The sequence below is a fragment of the Cynoglossus semilaevis genome, chromosome 14, assembly GCF_000523025.1.
Source record: "Cynoglossus semilaevis isolate Cse_v1.0 chromosome 14, Cse_v1.0, whole genome shotgun sequence".
Lineage (NCBI taxonomy): Eukaryota > Metazoa > Chordata > Actinopteri > Pleuronectiformes > Cynoglossidae > Cynoglossus > Cynoglossus semilaevis.
Window position 1 is genome coordinate 458,898 of NC_024320.1, and position 836 is coordinate 459,733.

Sequence of the window (836 nt, forward strand, 5' to 3'; positions counted from 1 at the left end):
ATATACATATACATATACATATATACATATACATATATATACATGTACATTTATATACATATATACACATATACATATATATATACATATACATATACATATATACATATACATATATTTCTGCCTCCGTCTCTTACACATATACATATACACGTATATATTGATGTCTCCAGTCAAGGCGGTCCTGGCTTAGACCCCTGCCTTGGTGTCTCAGTGTCTTCACTGCAGTGTCTCATCCAGTTAATGCAGGAGTGCTCTGATGGATGAGAAGTATATGTGTGTGTGTTTCCTCTTAGCATGACCTCTCTCCTGCACCATCAGTTTGACTGGTTGATGTATAGCTGTCCACTGTAATGCGGAGAGCTGTGCGTGCGTGTGTGTGCATGAGATTTATGAGCAGGAAAGCACTCAAGGATGCTGCTGACAACCTCACGCTGAAGCCCCAGCTACTGTATGTGCACGTACTGTAGGCTTTGACGCACCTCAGCATTGATGTGCCGCCGTTCGCTGCTTGTTTTCATTAGGTAAATGTAGGTGGCTGACACTGAGTGATGGATGGGTGACGTTAGTTCCTCTGCCTGGACTGAAGGGCATTAAGAGGCTACCAACGGTTGGTGTTTTTTTTTTTTTTAAAACCAAAATGAGTAGCCGACACCTCGCTGACCGTGACGAGCTGACCTCCATGTCGCCACCACGTGACCTCAGGTCTCCCCGCGGTCTGCTGTCGTAACTTAGACCCTTGGGTTGTCCTTTGGGTCTATGTGTCACAATGATAATAATAATAATATTAACAACAACAACAACAACAATAATAATAATAACAACAACAACAACAA

At 42.2% G+C, this 836-nt stretch overlaps 1 protein-coding gene across 2 annotated transcripts in view; it reads left to right on the top strand.

The window, feature by feature from the left end:
* Positions 1-836, top strand: part of npr2 (natriuretic peptide receptor 2) — a 75,407-nt gene that overhangs the window by 64,461 nt on the left and 10,110 nt on the right. The window lies entirely within an intron of this gene.